This window comes from Castor canadensis, chromosome 1 (genome assembly GCF_047511655.1).
Source record: "Castor canadensis chromosome 1, mCasCan1.hap1v2, whole genome shotgun sequence".
In the NCBI taxonomy this organism is placed as follows: Eukaryota; Metazoa; Chordata; class Mammalia; order Rodentia; family Castoridae; genus Castor; species Castor canadensis.
In genome coordinates, this window is record NC_133386.1 from 177,419,583 (window position 1) to 177,437,906 (window position 18,324).

General features: G+C 33.5%; 1 protein-coding gene across 6 annotated transcripts in view; it reads right to left on the minus strand.

Annotated features, from left to right (window-relative positions):
- Positions 1-18,324, minus strand: part of Lrrc4c (leucine rich repeat containing 4C) — a 1,195,224-nt gene that overhangs the window by 725,656 nt on the left and 451,244 nt on the right. The window contains exon 1 of one of the 6 annotated variants that reach the window (XM_074044636.1): positions 8,626-8,645. The exons of the other annotated variants lie outside the window; for them this stretch is intronic. The gene's annotated coding sequence lies outside the window, so the exon portion shown is untranslated. Of the gene's footprint in view, positions 1-8,625; positions 8,646-18,324 lie in introns of those variants that run through there. 6 annotated transcript variants of the gene reach the window in all.

Sequence of the window (18,324 nt, forward strand, 5' to 3'; positions counted from 1 at the left end):
GGAACTAGAGAAAAGGTTAGATCAAAAAGAATTAACCTAGAAGGTAACACCCACGCACAGGAAATCAATGTGAGTCAATGCCCTGTATAGCTATCCTTATCTCAACCAGCAAAACCCCTTGTTCCTTCCTATTATTGCTTATACTCTCTCTACAACAAAATTAGAGATAAGGGCAAAATAGTTTCTGCTGGGTATTGAGGGGGGGAGCGGGAGGGGGTGGAGTGGGTGGTAAGGGAGGGGGTGGGGGCAGGGGGGAGAAATGAACCAAGCCTTGTATGCACATATGAATAATAAAAGAAAAATGAAAAAAAAAAAAAAAAGAGAAAAACTAACCAAATTAAAACCACAAAATTGACCTAATAGACATTTCTAAAAAGAAGAACTACAAATGGCCAACACATGTAGAATAAAGAATGATCAACATCACTAATCACCGGGAAAAGGCAAATCACATTTAGACTCAGGTACCATCCTGAGTCTAGTATTATCAAAATACTAATGCTAATAAGTACTGGTGAAGATTTAGAGAATAAGAACACTTGAATACTATTGATGGAAGGCAAATTAGTACAGCAATTATGGAAAATATTATGGAGTTTCCTCACATTTAAATATAGAACTTCCAGCTGAGTTGCCAGTGACTCACACCAGTAATCTAGCTACTTGGGAGGCAGAGCTCAGTAGGATCATGGGTAGAAGCCAGCCCAGGCAAATAGTTTGATAGACCCCATGTTGAATATACTCAATATAAAAAAAGGCTGGCAACTGCTTAACAAGCATGAGACCCTGAGTTTTAACCCCTAGTACCATCAAAAAAAAAAGAAAAAAAAAAGCCTTCCAAATTATATACTGCTAGTAGCAATTCCACTACCAGGTATACATACGAAGGAAATCAAATAAGTAGGTTGAAGAGACATTAGCATTCCATATTTATTATAACACAATTTATAATAGCTTCCAAATGGAAGCAACCTATGTGTTCATCAGCTAGTGATGGGCAGAGAAAATGCAGCTCATACTGATTGGTATTCAGCCATAGAAAATTAAAAAAGAAAATCCTGCCATTTGTGATACTATGGATGGAACAGGAGATCCTTATGTTAAGAGAAATAACCCAGACACAGAAAGACAAGTATCATAGACATTACTCATGTGAAATCTGAAAGAACCCTGATCTCATAGAAGTTAAGAGTATAATGGTAGCTAACAGAGACTTTAGAGAATATGGGTGGTAACTGGATGGAGACAGTTTGATGAATACTAAGTTATAATCAGATAGTAGCTGAAAGAAGTTCTGGTGTGTTATTGAGTAGTAGGATGACAACAGATGATGAAAATTGCTTTGTATTTCAAACTGCTTGAAGAAAGGAATTTGACAGTTTTCATCATGAAGAACTGACAAGTGTTTGAGGGGCTAGATATATTTAACTTGGTTTAAACATTCCACAATATACACATGTATCTAAATACCACATTACTCCACTAATATGCACAATTTTGTGTATCAGTTAAATGTTAAAACAAGAAAATACAGGTTGGAAAAGCTAGGGAAAGGCCCCTCTAATAGAGTAGAATGACACTTATCAACGAACATATCCAATTCCCAGGCAAGAGTTACCTCTGTGAGTGTTTGATCACTACATAGAGTATGTGAATGGAATAGTTAACTTGCAAACAGAAGATAATTTTGCACCTAATTGAACATCTGATATATGCCAGGCATTAGTATAGGCCCTAGGACTATAAAGATGGATAAAGTTGTTTCTAAAATAAACATATGTCTACTAACAGAAACATGATATGAGCAGACTCTTAGGACGTTTCTTAAAGCATCGTACATAGTCAACAATATTGCTTGTGCTTTCAGATGAATGCTTACAGAAATGTAGAAAGATCATAAACTTTACTGCTATAACAGTGTCCATACCACCTGCTAACAGGTAGTTAAAAACAGAAACTCAAAATCTGAGTTGTTTTTCTTTTAATCAACATAAATGCCAAGAACCAGTCAGAATTGAGTTTCACTAAATTGCATGTTTGCTTTGGCATTCGATACAAATGCTAAATTCATCAGAAGACTCCAGGGGGAGAGATAACTTTCCAGCAGCCAGCCACACTCAATGTGGAGAAAGCCTTGTTTCCCTCTTTTCTATGACTTCTTTATTGTACATCACGTTCTCTTTTCTTACATTTTGCTCAGTAAACATATATAACTCACTCGGTAAGAGAAAAAATGGACAATTAACAAAATGAAAAAGAAAATTAGTCCATAAGTGTATGACAAATGTGAGTATTCATTAATTATAAAGAATGAGAAATCAAAGCAATAATAGGAGAGTATTGTCATCTGTCAGCTTTGTAAATATTAAACATACTAAAACACTTTCCTATATACACACTAAAACATACATACATACTAAACACTTTCCTATATACTGCTTAATAAAACTCTTTGTTTCACATGGATATAAAATACTCAAATTATGCATACCTCTTATGGCAAATTGATTCCACTAAAATAGTGAAAGATATCTATAGTGGTAATCATGTATATGTTCATTCTGGCAAGATTTTTAGCAGTATAAATTTGCATCTGCTATGTTTTTTAACTCTACAGTATTCGTATAAAAAGTCAGGATAGAGATCTAAAAAGAAATGCTATGCTAATCTTAAACTGTATATATACTTATTGAAAAGAAAATATTTATAATAAAATGTTGAACAAATAATGAATATACCTACATAAAGAAAATATCGAAATACATGTGTGTCAGCATCAATGACTGTTGGGTTTCTCAAGGATGATTATGGGTGTTCAGATTCTTAAGGTAATTAGACATACTTTTCATATTTTAGTAAAGAGTATATTACTGTATAACATGAATGAATTAAGCTTATTTAGGTAAAAATGAAATCAAGCTGTCTACAATACATCAGGCACAATATCATCAACATTTAATCCTTACTAGAAGTAAAAAAAAATGTCTATTTATTGATTGCTGATCAAATTTGTATTACCAATAAAACATGCAGGAAATTTTTAAGTTGCCGGGAAAGACAACTTGCAAATATAAACATCTGCTAGGTGCTTCCAAGAGAAACAAGTATGTAAAATATATTTGTCAATTCTGTACAAGGTTGGAAATGAAGAGTTTCCTGTCTTTTTTTCTTTGGAATTATTCTTTAGATGGATGATTTTCCTACCATATTATTAAAGCTTTTTTTGCAAGTCATAAATGGATTAATAGTAAAGGACATATTGACTCAAATACAATTTCTATTATTAGAATTAAATAGTGCTTTTGCCTGAAACTGGGAACTATTTAGAGAAATAATTTTGATATGATACAGTTGACTTCAGCGTTCCACACTGAATTTATTTTTGGTTGTAATAATGGAAGGAGAATTATTTGTATAAAGCTACTATGCATTCATTTTTTAAAAATAAGATGTCTCAGTGGGGTAGAAACACTTTTCATTTATTTTTAGCACATTTTTCTAAAGAATCAATGTAAACATTTCTTTCTTGTAAGAACATCCATAACATATGTGACCATTATTTACAAGTTTAAAGAGAGATGTAGTAAAAAATATATAAACCCTACAAGTCAGCCAGTGGTATTAATTGCTTTCTTTTGTTTTACTCTCTGTGTTTTATGATGTATTCTAGCAATTTTCATAGTTAGCAATAGAAAGGACTTCCAGATAGCATGTGAGAGATAAGGTAAAACCTTTATTTCAGAAACTACTGCCACATACACACACACACACAATCTCGAATTTCCTGCAATTTAATCACAGAAATTAAAATATTAAAATACTTCAGATTCTGTTTTTGTACATACTAAACAAAAGAAAATTAGGATGAAAATTAATCCATTTGACACTAAAATAAGATGTACTTAAATTTTAGGGTGGGACTTTTTAAAAAAGAAATGTACAAGTTAAAGCCAATGAAAGTTGTTAATTCACAATAGGGACCAAGATGCACCTCAAGAAATGTCATTGTTATGGAAGAAATTTACATTTTCAAAACTGCATTGCATATGTATTTTGTCAAACGATAATAGGTAACATTTGTTGAATATTTACTTTGTGACAATTTTCTTAAGGATATTTAATTTTTATAATTCTATGTAGCAATATGGAAAAATCTCTGGCTTATGTTTAAAAATACATGCAAACATTTTGCACTTACAATAAGACAATATGAGAACATCAAGACAAATCCACTAATGCTGCATTGTTCTAGCTTAGAATGATACTTTTTTCTTGGTTTCCCAAAATTTCCATAATAGGTCTGTAATTTCTTTTAAAGTTTCAAAGCAGGTACTAAATTTAAAAACCTAAAATGCCGTAGAAACATTTCGCTGGGTGATTATATAATATTCTGCAGTGCTAAGTTTAATATCAAGAACTGCCTTTTCTAACACAAAACATTGAAAAATCTTCAAAGGCTAATTCTGTAATTGAGTAGCAAAGCACGTTTCTCATTTGTGATCTTCACAGAGGGAAGAGATGTAAGTCGATTGGTTTTCAAAATCTCTTCTTTAAAAATGGAAAACATCAGCAAATCATTTAAGTAATTTTCTGATTTATTAAATGGCAATACCAAAACAGATAGCCTACTTTTTTCATGCATATGCCTACCAACACTCAATTAATTCCTTCCTTCTCTGAAGTTTTATCAAAATCTATCCATTTGTAGAAAAAATGGAAAAAGTTCTCCAGAAATGGTCTTACCTTCTAATAACCCAGTTCGGGAAGTGAGAACTTTAGTGGCCATTTTAAATATATAGAAGAAAAGAGAAACACTGGTAATGCAAAATTGACTTCTTATTTCACCAAGACTTCTTTCTATACTGATAAGCAGTTCACACTTTTTATTTTAAATCCTTATATCTAATTTGATATTCACTAGTACTAGTTGTAATTTTGCAATCAAATGAAGGTAATTAAAGAATTGCAATGAGAAACATTACAACAGCATTCTTATAGGCAATAGTTGATACACTTAAATTAAGATCCAAAGGAATGTAAGTGAGGATGCAGTAAAGACACTTGCACACCTATGTTATTGCAGTGTACTTCCCAATAGCCAAGGTATCGAAATAGTCCAAATGACTTACAACTGATGAATGGATACAGAAAATATGATATGTATGTATGTATGTATGAAATTTTATCACAATAGAATTTTATCTAGTCATAAAGAGGAATGAAATTTTGTTGTTCACAGATAAATGAATGGGACTGGAGAACATCATCTTAGGTGAAGCTAACCAGGTTCAGAAAGACAAAGGTAGCATTTTTTTCTCTCATATGTGGAAATAGATCCAATACAAATATAAGCATTATCACACATACATATAAATACATAAAGAATATATTTCCAAAAGTGGAATTGGTAGAGGAGACTTAGTAAGAAGGAAAAAGGGAAAAGAATGATACAGAGTGAGTTAATGAAATAATCGCATCTGTATTGGAGCATGACACAGTGAAGCACACTGAAAACTATTGAATGATACAGGGTAGGGGGAAAAGGGTGAAGAAGAGTAGTGGAGGGAGTTAAACTGATTGAAGCACAATATATCTATAATTAAAATACCAAGATAAAAATTACCACTGAAAGGGGAGAATGTGTACAGGAGGACTAGGGAAAAGGAAGGAAACCTAAAACTTCAAAGTGTTTAATGTGCCCACTGTAGAGAAGAGAATAAAGTAATCTTAAACTGACAGAGACCACTATGGGAAGGTGACCGGGAAGTAGTGAAGAGGTTAGGTAGAGATGAACCAATTCTGGTTATAATATAAATGTGCATGGAAGCAATGCTAGGAATCTCTCTTCATAACCATCTTTATCTCAACCTAGCAAAAATGCTATGTCTTTCTAATTATTGCTTATGTTTTCTCTTCAATAAAATTGGAGAAGAGGGCAGAACAGGTTCTGTCTGGAAGTGAGGGGGGTGGAGGGAGGGGGAAAGAGGGCACAGGTAAGGGAGAGAGGTGGCCCAAACAATGTATACACATTTGAATAAGTGTATAAACAATTAAAATATATTTTCATCAAGGTAAGAAAAAAACCCCCACTGAACAAGTAACAGACGCTTAAGCAATGAAGGAAAGGAAGGTAAAATAAATCCTGTTAAGGGGAGAGCACTAGAAAGAGGCGGAGGGTAAATGAACAAGGTAAAGGAGGGTGGATATGGTAGATGTACATTCTATATATGTATGAATATGCAACATCAAAACCTGCTGAAGTTATTTTAAGAAAGGGGGATGGGGTAGAAGGGAGGATTTATGTATTTTCTATCCTATATTCATTTGTGCTATTTTAGAGTGTATGTCTTCTACTTATATTTTTTAAAAGTTAACTATAAAAAAGCTTTAGGAAGGTCCGTTATGAGGTGTTCCAGGTGAAATCCCTGTAATCATAGGAGATGGTACTCTGTGCATGTGATTGTCCATAGACCCTTCCAGTGCAACAAGGTATGGAGGGGGAAAGACAGTAACAATAATGGATCCTAACCCACATATTCCTAGCTAATGTCTGTATTTTGTGTATTGTTTTTCATATAAAAGAAATTAGGGTTTGTGGCTTGACTAGTAAGCTTGAGACCCTGAGTTCAAACCTAGTGTTGCCAAAAAGAAAATTCTAAAAAGAAAAGAAAACTATGCTATACCTTTCAGCTTAGGTGTATAATAGGCATCCCATCTAGGTTTGTGTAAGCACACTCTACAGTGGTCACAGAATGATGCATTTCTCAGAGTGTATTCTATCTTAAGCAACCTGTGATCTACTTTCAGAATTATTTAGTTTTATAAATAACCCTGTAAGAAAGTGATACATATGACTGAACATTATACAAGCAATGGAATTCAAATATTAAATCTAAAAATGGGTTGCATTCAAAACATTTTACTGGGTAAAACTAAATTCATGATACTTTTTTTAAATTATTATTTCTACTTGCACAAAGTCACAACTAATGGCAAAATGAAAAAGTTAAATTAAAAAATAAATTATTTTGCCCTCAGGCCACTAAACAATCAGTTTGGATTTGCTTGATCCCTTTCCACAGACTGGAAGATCTCCCAAAGATTTGAGGGAGGGGCAATGTGAGGAGCCTTTAATCCATGGGTTTTAGTGCACACAGCTGTAGGTAATTACTAGAAACAGAATCCCAGTGGGATCTGAGAATGTCAAACCTGGGGCAAAAATGTACTCAACTCAGGCAGTTGATTCATGTGAGTTAAAGAAAGAAGAGAATCAAACAGAGCAAAGAATGAAAGCCTATTTTAGAATGGCAAAGAAATGAAGGTGGGTATATAGTATTTTTGAGTCTCTATTTTGATTCCTAAAACAGTTTCTACCTTGTATTTTGTACATCTATTGAGAATTTAAAGAATTTGGGAGAGGACTTTATTCCTTTGGAAATTATTTAATCAATGGTACTCTTTTATCAAGTTTCTACAATAATTTTTAAATACCTGTGGGCTCATGAGTGTATAGTCAACAGAGTCTTTCGATTGAACTTGGATTATATGTGTTTCTTCTCTGAGGATGTTAGCTTATGGGGGTTGAATTCCACTTGGTTTGTTTATGTGGTGCATTTATCTAAAGTCACATGTATTATTATGGTGCATTTACCAGAGAGCACATTGTTTTGCTTTGAGTTTCACTGGCCGAACAGTTCCAAGGTAAAGGAATAATACAGACTCTTGGATTTTGCCTTTTTAGAAGGAACCAGGAATATTGAAAATGCAAATCAAGAGAGGAACTGTTGATTTAATAAAGTTGATAAAAATGTAAAGTTTTAGCTTAAAACCAAATGTAAGGAGCTCTATTCAGGGAAACAAGAAATAGAAAATAAAGATACAAATATGTATTGAGGTTTAAAGCCAAAAAATTAGTCATATATACATCAAATAACCACATTTTGTCTATAAATAAGGAAGCTGGTTCATATGAAACTAAAGAATCAAGAAGATTTGAGGCCAAAAAGCAGAGATTTCTTACAATCAGGACAGGACTGGAATGAGTTGAATTGCCAAATTCTGCTGAGATTCAAGCAGCATGGTAATGCAAATGTCTACATCCATCAGTAAACCTATTTGATCCTTGTGTGTGGAGCATGTAACTTAGTAAAAGATACATAGAATAATCAAATAATTGCACAAATAAGTATTAAGTTAGCAACTGGCAAGTAAAATATAGCAGAGAATAGATCTGACAGAGAACTAGAGGTACAGAAAGAACACTACTAGTAGACTTTGAATTCACATAGGAAAATAAATCAAAGTGTGGCCTCTGGTACACAGGGTGATAGAGAAAGGAAAATGAAGGGTCAATAATGGGTTCAATAAGAGCCACACAGTAAAATAACTGAGAATACATCCATTTGCACTGGGAAGCAAGGCTAGAGACAGGAAATTCCAGGTCAAACTGCAGTGTTTGTGCTTAAAGAAGAAATGGAACCTGTTGCAGGTGCATGACACAACCCTAGTCTTACTAGCAACAGCTTGCCCGTGACAGTATTCCACAATTAATGATGCTAATTCACAAATATAGTCATTTTAATGGTAACTTATGTCACATATACGACATATTGGTGTTGCACTCACATATATTCAGTGTCTCAGATGACATTCCAGCCTATTTGGCTCCACTCTTACTGGGTGATCATGCAGCCTTGTAATAAGGACAACCATTTCTAGGAAAAAGATAAAATTAAAATATGACCTTATATTTAATGAAGTTAGAAAATAGCTCCAGCAAAATTATTTGAGATTAAAACCTACCTAATGGAGTAACTTAAAAGGAACAATTTATATTTCTATATATTTATTCAAGCATATATTCATCTTACAGTATGTCATGCTTGAGGCTTTTCCCAGAATATAATAAAAGGCTTTTTATAAAGTAATGGTAATCACAATATTTGATTCTGGAAAAATATCTGGAAAAATATCAAAATTTTCTTTCTACTGGATTGTTAAGTAATATTTTCCACAAAGGAAGGAACACTGTATCTATTAATATTTATTTCCATCTTCCTTTGCACACAATTTTTGTAAAATGAGTTAATTCTTCATTTCTCTTTCTTGTATGTGCCTTGCCCTTCTATGGCCATTTTTCATGCTATTTTTTAGATTGAAATATCATTCTTTTATATTCCCATTTAATACTCTCGAAACTAATAGTCTCTCTCTCTCTCTCTCTCTCTCTCTCTCTCTCTCTCTTTCTGTTTGGATCATAGTCATTGTTAATAACCATCTCACATATTACCTTTCTGCCCTTGAAGTTGCTGAAACTTATAGGCAATGTTGTGAATTTCTTTTTTCTGTCTTGTGCTTTAAAGACAGCAACAATGTTTTTATTAGTGTATCTGTATATGTATGTGTACATTTGTGTATTTTTTTAGTCATTTACCCTGTGCGTTTAATGGACATTCACATATAATATCCAATTGTTTCTCACTCTATCCTGAAGTAAATCAGACATTTAGTACTGTCATTAAATATATGTAGTAAATCCTAGCATGTATAAGCCAATTAGTTAATACAGGTATAGTTTACACTATAATAATATGAAAATTCTTTCAATTAAAATATTTTCTCTTATCTTCCAGAATGCAATTCTCTCCAGTTTCCTACCCCCAACTGGGGTAGACCAATGACCTCCTCCTCTGAGAGGTCTCTTGGTTACTTTGCCTGTGCCGTAATGGCTTCCTGGCCATTGCTCAAAAATCCTGGATGGGTTGCTTTTGCTGTTTCTTCTCCCCAAAATGCTTTTCCCTTAATCCAAGTGAATCTCCTTATCTCCACTGGTTTTTCACTGAAATTCATTTATTTACTCAGTAAGGGCATTCATGTTAGACCTATTTAAAAGCAAAGCACACTACTTCTGGTGCTGCCTATCCCTAGTCACATTTTAATTTTTTTCAAAGCACTCATTACCACTTAAGATACAACCTTTTTCTCAAATAAACATTTAAAATTGTTCTTCTCCTCCTATTATGCCAGAAAATTCCATTAGAAAAGGGATAGCCATTGGTTTTGTTCACTGTTGTACTTCTAGTGTCCTGAGTCACGCCTGGCATGGGGTACGGGCTTCACTATACATTATGGATAGAAGACATGAAGACATTCCAAGCATATGCTTAAATAATTTGCCAATATTATTGGACCAAAAGTTTAGGACTTTTATACTTTCCTCAATTGTTAGATGCAGGGGAAAATTTGTTTCTTTTTTATTGTTATTATTGCTGTTATTAACTATGGTCTGTATCTGTCCTAACAAAACAGAGCCCTGTCTGCCTAATATAGAAAAAAGCTTATTCCATTAGAGGAAGGAGGTATATTCAATAATTTTCTCTTTTAACTAACTAAAACATCACTGAATAAATGAATTCATTTTTCCAAGAAAAGCTAGGTCTCAGTTCCAAATCCACCATGTTTTAGATATATAATATCATTCTGAATCACAGATCCTCAGCTACAAAATTGTAATCATAATATTTTTTCAGTCACTTTCACAGGGAGATGGGTAAATAAAATTGGAAATTTAGTGAAAATATAATTTAAATATCATCAACTAAATAAGATATGCTAACTAGAATATGCAATATGGTTGAGCCATACCTCAATCTTGATAAAATTGTATATTGCTATTTATACATAAAGTTTAGTTACAGTGATTTTCAGATATCCAATTTAGATGATAAAGTTAATTTGTGATGGAAAGCAGGGTCTTTCAAATTGTAAAATATTTATTTTCCATCATAATAACCATTATTAAAAACTGAAATATGCAACTTACATTGTCTGATGTACACAAGAAGGAAAATATAGTGTTCTAACAATAAAATTAGTGATGATAATAACACAATACTTTTGAACATGTGCTATGTATTTGGCACTACATCAAGTAAGCACTTGGAGCCCTTTATTATTTAGTTCTGAACTACTACAGCATGGTTGCAACTGTCATCACTGATTGAAACCAGCATCCCAATTTTGGCTGAGTTGTCACACACAAAAAAAATTAATTCCAAAGCAGATTTATATAATCTGGAGTTAACACAGTAGAGTTTCAAAAGCCAACCTCCTTTACACTCCACAGAAAGTTTGAGGCATACCTGGAAGATTAATAATGAATTAAAAAATAAATTAATAACACTAACATTTTTGAGGACCCAATTAATTTATTGCAATTACTTGGTTATGAAGCACTCAGTCTCAAGAATAATTCATTCTTTTTGTAGTCACACTTTAAACTGATTCACTGTAATGTTGGAATGTAACAGCAGTAGTTCACTTTGTAATTACCAAGAGCCAATAAAATAGTTATGACTAATATCAATCTAATTGGAAGAACCACCTCTTGAAGTCACTTTGGAAGAATTCGCTTGGCAATGGTCTTTCAAGTGAACTTGCATTACAAGAAGTGAGTGAAGATGAGTAAATAGGTCCATGTCTTCCTCTAATTCTGACAGTCCATTTCTTTTGATAAACAGCTAGTCTGGCAGGAAAAAACTAATCTCGCTCTGACCTTTCTCCATTTGAGTGAGATCACCACAGTGAATCTGAACTGTCAGAGAGAAGAGATCAAGAGAAGAGCAAGGAAATCCTATAGATAATTCATTCTGCACAGTTTTACAATATCTTTGTGCCACACCAACTAAGTACTGTACAAATCATTATTCTTATGGTCATAAATGGCAACCGGTAGCATGTGTTGTACACACAGTATGTGTCCAGTATGTTGGGTAAGCATATTATATGGTTCATTTTGATTTTGTGTTGTACAAGTTAGGCTGCAAATGTCATTATTAATTTGAGCCAGTTAAGACATCTTGTGTAGAGAAACATGAAATTCCTGAAAATATAGTTTAGGTGAGGCAGATTTGTGAAAACTAAAGCAACATGAAGTTAGATGGTCAGTCCCAGGTCATATAACTAATATCACAGCTGAGGAATTTCTACCTGGTACCCTTCTTCTCCTGAGACTGCTCTGGTTCACACAACCGTTTTTATGTCTATGTCTTTATTCTTAAATGAAGAGAATTATTTATTGTATGCATTATAAATTCTTCTCCAACTAGTAAATGCTACACTGTAATGACTCTGCCTTAGAAATGCATGCTTCATAACATAATCCAAAACTGAGAAAATCCCACAACTCTATGGAAGGTAAGTGGTTGGGTGGCCAAGACTGGATTGGGCAAGAAGAAAAATAAGTATCATCCAGAATTAAAATGATATTCATATATTTGTAGTGCTATAAAAACATGAAAAAGTAAATTCAAAATACCATATATTTTATGATTTTATAAATATATAATATAGTCATATCATATTACATACTACACATATTATATAATGTATGTGCTATGTCTACAAGGGTCCAGATAAATAGCTCAATTCACATCAACAGGTTCCAGATTACCATATTATAAAAATGAGTCTGATTTGGTCTTATCTTTCAAGGATATTAGTCTAGGTAACTAATTATAATCATTTATAAAGCAGCCATAGTGTGTCAAACATATAATACATGGTACTATTTTAATCTTAGGCTATCACAACTCTATCACTTTTCCTTCACCTCACTCTTCCTCAGTATTCTCATCTGTAAAATTGTGATTATGATACTACTCAACTATTTGTGCTGTTTTGAGAATTAATTTCTTAGTATAAGTAGAGTGCTTATAAAAACAGTCTAGACAAAAAGAATGTACCATCCACAATTTATGATAGTATATTATTACTTGAACCTCATGGTTATACCTTGAAATAGATTTTTGTTTTCACATTACAGAAGAGAAAATGAGTGATGGCTAGATCATTTGATCGCAAACCCTTACTGCTGAGCTTCTGATTTTTAAAATGTTACTGCAATCTTTTCCTCATCTCCATTTCTATGCCTACATGTTTAGATCAGGCTGTGGTCAGTTTCTTTAAAAACTTCATCAGTAAATTGCTTGTAAACTTCACTTTTTTAGCTTTATCTACTAACTTCCAAATTTTCCATAACGTATATTTTTGATAGTACTTTTCAAAAACATATCAAGAGGTCAGGTGAGCTGGCTTATGCCTCCAATCCTAACTATTTAGTAGGCAGAAACTGGGAGGATTGTAGTTTGCAGCCATTCTGAGCAAAAAAGGTCATGAGACCCCATCTCAACCACTAAAAAGTTGGGTGTGGTGTTATACTTCTATTACTCAGTTATGAGGGTTGTGTAATGAAAAATCAAGATACTTTATTTCTTCTGCCTTAAACCCTCAGTGGCTCTTTATTGCCTCTAGAAGAACCCATAAGCTTAGAAGAGCCTTGTATGCTTTTTACATAAAATAGACTTTTCCAGTACTCAAACTTGAGTATAAAGTTTTTATAATACCTGATTCATATTAGATGGTCCAAAATAATGGGAGATCTGGGTTTAAACCATGGATGCCCCAGTTATTAGCTGTGAATTGTCTCTTACTTATTTTATTTCTCTAATCCTTAACATGTCATTTGGAAAATGGGGGTTCTAACAGCTAACACATAATTTTTTCATATATTTAATGAGCATTCAGTAAATAATGTTTATTATATTGCCATTATTATTTATATTAGACTAAAAATATTGGCCATTATAATTCCAATAAATACATACCTAACAAGTAAAGATGGAGAGAAGGATAAAAAATTGGTTTAAAAAAAAAACCTTAGGTGTACATTGGCTTTAATGGCACAAGTACTAATATATTTAATTATTTTTTTCTTGCAGTAGCAAAATTATAAATAACTCTTGAATTGACCAAGATAAAATAATAGTAGTGATTTCTTTTATCTTATAGACCAAAATACATTTGTAATGGATTTACCAGTAATAAATAGAACCTTCTAGATTCTACTTCTTATTTGAAGTATTAATTATTTATAGCTCTCTAAGAATATGCTTTTCAGCCAACAAATTACTCTCATATAAATTTTACACGTGCTTATGTTAAATATAGGTTAACTGGCAAATTATTTTGAAATGCTCAAAGTGATTAATCAAGACTGTTTCATTTAGTGATGAGAGGTATTCAGTGATATTTCAAGATTTCAAGTTTGGTTAAATTAAGATCATAAGCATGAAAACTCACTTGAACTCAGGAAAATATTTTGGGCATGGGGAAGCTAACTGGCAATATTCAGAAACACAAGCCTAGCATCAGTGACACTAAGCTGACTTTCATCTCTCTCCAAATTGATTGGCAGTATTACCTGAGAAGCAAACACATAGTTTTGCTTGTTTTGACCCAAATAAATTCATCTTATTAAGATCATAATTTTAATACTAATTTATTCAAACTCATTTATCAAAAACATATTAAGTACCTAGAAGTGTACTAAGTGCTAAAAATAAAAGAAATACCACAATATTTATTCCTAATTGTACAGGGTTTATAACCTAGGAGATTAGATAAGAAATGCAACAACTGAGTGAATGAATCCAGTATGTTATTTGTGGTGGTTTGTATACCAAATAGAAAAAGGCACCCATATGCTATGTTAGTTCAGGAACCAAAAACTGGGCATCAAGAAAAGACTTGACATATAAGAAATTTGGGACAAATGTTTATGAAAATTTGAAATAAACGTGAGTAAGGGTAGATTTCAAAGGATAAGTCTGACACATGTGAAGGAGAATGAAAAGACCATGGATGGAAAGAGTAGGGAGCTACACAGTTCATTTGGCTGATGAAGAGTGTGGCATCCTGAAGTTCCACATTAGAGGAGTCTTGAGTTTCATCTTCTAGTAACCAGTCATTGGCTGGGAATAATCCCCAAGAAACAGTCTAACAGTGACAGCCCCCACTGGATCTCAAATGCAGCAGCTTGAGCTATCAGTCAGTTATGTTCTCAGCTATAGGACAGATGTATACTTTTATGATTACCACCATGGGAGTGGTTAATTTTATTTGTGAACCAGGACTATAGAAATTCTGGAATGTTGATGGAAGAATAAGAAGTTATGAAGAGGACATGGTAGGCAACCACATTCCCGACATGCACTAATTCAGTGAAGCATCAGGCGACCTGGCAGTGTAGGGGAGTTACAAGTACTACATTAGGGGTGCAAGTATTGCCAAGTCCACTGGCAAACAGTAAACCAGAGAGGGAAGGAGAATTCAGGTTAGGAAGAGCAAAGCAAATTCTACAAAGATATTGGGCTTTCTCCTGTAGATAATGTTGAATCACTGAAGTAATAATATTTGGCAGAGACAGTGTAGAAGGATTCTTGAAGTATAGAACATGTACAGATGGAGGAACCCAGGAGGTAAAAGAAAGCATGACACTTGTAGTAAAGAAAATGTGGTATCAGATAGATCTGGGTTCAAACCTGACTGTACGATTTATCAACCATGGGACCACTGGCAAGTCATTTATCTCCTAAGAGCCTAATTCGCTAACTTCCTATACAGCTATGACAAGTACTCAGCTCTCAGCAGGATAAAGATCATGTCAGAAAAATGAACAGAAATATGCTTAGCAGCTCAGGTGATAAAAGCAGACATAAGCCTACTCTCATAGCCTGGCCCAAGTGTGTGCCTGCCAGCATGTTTTATATAGAATACTGTAAACCTCATTTTTCTTAAATGTAGAATGTTAAAAAAAAAAATCTTATCTCCCACATGGAGTTGTTCTTTAGGAAGGGACATGTGTTGAAGTCTTAGCTCACTCCTTGGACATAAGAAATGTTCAGATAACTAACAGCCCAGTACTGAGCTAGGTGCCTTGTACACTTGCAAGGTTAGGCTCTCATAGCATCTCTGCAGGCAAGTTATTTTCTTCCCCTGAATTTACAAGAACAAATTGACGCTTGAAGAGTTTAAGTAACTGGCTCACAGTCACACAAGTGACTGTACTGGGTTATAATTCTTAGATGCCTGACTTCAAACCCCATATTCTTAACCACTATTCTCCATTACCTTCCCTTCTAGCACTAAGCAATACCCATTTACCTGCCAAAGTAATGCAGTTCTAAGTACTTACTTGTTGGCTATGGTTGAGTTTCCTTGTATTATTAGGATGCTTTAAACCAGAGTTAAACATCCCTTAAACAAAAACTCATGGTTTTTCCCAAGAGAGGTTTATTGCTTTTTGGTATAATTAAGACAAAAATCTCACTAGGGAGCACAGGTTGTCCTCAAACTTATGATCCATCTGCCTCAGCCTCCACACCTGGCTCCAGTTCATTTAAACTGCATATTATATCCACCAAACAGACTTTGATATAAGCTGCATTCCATTATTTGAAGTTGGCTACAGCAAAAATAATGGGAGGTAAAATTAATGAAGGCATTTGTTCTCAAAAGTATCACCCTACATAAATACTGTGTACAAATGTATGTAAAGGGCAAAATGATACCTAATGAAACTACTCCAGGAATGGGAGGATAGGGAGATAAAGGAGAATGGTGGAGGAGTGAATTCAAATATGATATATTTGATAAATTGTAAGAACTTTTGTAAATGACACAATGTACCTCCACCCAATACAACAATAAAAAGCTAAAATAAATTTTTAAAAAATTTAAATACTATCTGTCTGGAGAGGTCATTAGAATGTTTGCACACACTAATGTCTTCATTCAAATTAGGAATACCTTTAACCTCCAACTAAAAGCAATTTTGACACAGATCATTAAAACCCACAGAAGGCTGGCCTGCTAGATTAGGTCTATAGAGATTAGATACAAGGCTACTTCCATGTAACAGTGCTAATCCAGGTTTGGCATATTTCTTATTACAGCAAATACTTCACTTCATCAAGGTTGCCTTAAATACTTAAGGTAAACACTAACCATTATGACTAGCACTTACTAGCTACTCCAGAAATGTTAGTTTTCCTTGGATGCACCCATCCAAGAATGATTATCCAAAATCAACAGATTATTAGATAATTCCAGCAGTAAATAATGAGATTATCATATTACTATCTTAGGCAGTGTTTAAGCTCTCATTGATATTTTTATACTTGCAAAAATGATAAAATAAAAAAATACATTTTAATATTTTCATTTAAAAAGTTATTCAAAAATACTTCAGAAATAAATTTAGATCATAAAGCTTAGGAAGAGGATATTTTATCCTCATCTATCAATTACAAGATTTTATTTTCAAAAATAATTTAGTTAACCTTCCCAGTAAGGGGGTTCACCTTCAACACAAGGACTTTCAAATCTGTAAAACTTGCAAAGCACAGATTTTTTTTTTTCAGGTTCATTGGAAAGGTGGTAAAATTAAAATGCTCCTAGCATTAAGAAACTTCACAGATTGAGATGACTTGACTTGACGTTATCTGACATTGTTTTTTTTTTCTTTTATTATTCATATGTGCATACAAGGCTTGGGTCATTTCTCCCCCCTGCCCCCACCCCCTCCCTTACCACCCACTCTGCGCCCTCCCTGTTAACAAAAGTTTCATTTGGACAATTTGGTCAGGACCTGTATCTTCCAGCAGCTCTTTGTTGAGTAAGTGACCAGTTCTTAAGTGTCTACCCTATTTGTACTTCAGGATCATAGAGGGAAGCTTTAGTAAGTAGTCAGCTCCCAGTACTGAGACAATTCTGTTAACACCTGACAGGTTTGAGCAAATCATTTGATAATTCACTTCAAACAAAGTCCATTTTTCATAGTCTTGGAGCTTAAGTCAGTATTATTTCCAATTTCTGGTAATTTGTACCGTATATTAATATTTAGCAATACTTGACATTAGGCTCATTGCAAATTTTTAAAATATACTTTTCTGAACCTTTCCTATTTTACATGTATGTTCTTAGTGTCACTATACAAGTAAAATATCCCACGAATTCTCTTTTGTCCATTGTAATAGTCAATCTGTCATAATTGGCATACACCCTTACAGTCTCTCCTCTGTTCTTCAGTCAGGGAAGCATTATTTTTCTTTAATTTGATATTAATTTATTCTAACTAATATGCCACAGAAATTCAAGTAAGAACCTTTAGACTCACTATATATATATATGTATATATATATATATATATCCTTAAAAATAACAGTTGATGACATTTCTATCTCTTAGTTCATATCCACTGGAGTCTAAATGACCTTAACATTAAAACTCATGAAACAGTTACCAGTCATGAGAAGGTGAGTATAAAATCTTGTAGAAGCCCTGTCTAGATAAATCTTTGCTGGTAAAGTCTAATCAGCAGTGGCATTCAGAATTTCAACATCTTTAGGGAAGGGAGACATAATGAGTAGACTGGAAATCCACCCTCTATGGAGCCAGCTGTTCCTGTGCATTTTTGACATGAAG